The sequence below is a fragment of the Microplitis mediator genome, chromosome 4 (assembly GCF_029852145.1).
Source record: "Microplitis mediator isolate UGA2020A chromosome 4, iyMicMedi2.1, whole genome shotgun sequence".
Taxonomy (NCBI): Eukaryota; Metazoa; Arthropoda; class Insecta; order Hymenoptera; family Braconidae; genus Microplitis; species Microplitis mediator.
In genome coordinates this window covers 7942637-7943053 of record NC_079972.1, presented here as the reverse complement: position 1 = coordinate 7943053, position 417 = coordinate 7942637, and positions in this window count along the sequence as shown.

The following is a 417-nucleotide window of genomic DNA, read 5'->3' as shown; positions in this document are numbered from 1 at the left end:
ACTGGAAAAAAAGAATATCATTCAATTTTATTGGAAAATAATTTATATGCGAAATCAATTCTAAAAATTTTGCTTGAATAAATTTAGTAACGCACACCAAGTACATTGAAATTTTTTTTTTTCAATTTTTTGTTCAATTCTATGAAAATGTTTTCCATGATTTCGAATTATATTAGGTACTTGGTATTTTTTCGATTTGATTCATTTTTTTGTAAAAAGAATCTTGTCTTAATTGTAAAAAATTTTAAACGTGTACTTGGCGCGATTTTATACAGAGAATCTGTTTTTGGTAGGATACATACATACATACATACATACATACATACATACATACATACATACATACATACATACATACATACATACACACATTCATACATACATACTGACATACATACATACAAACATACACACATA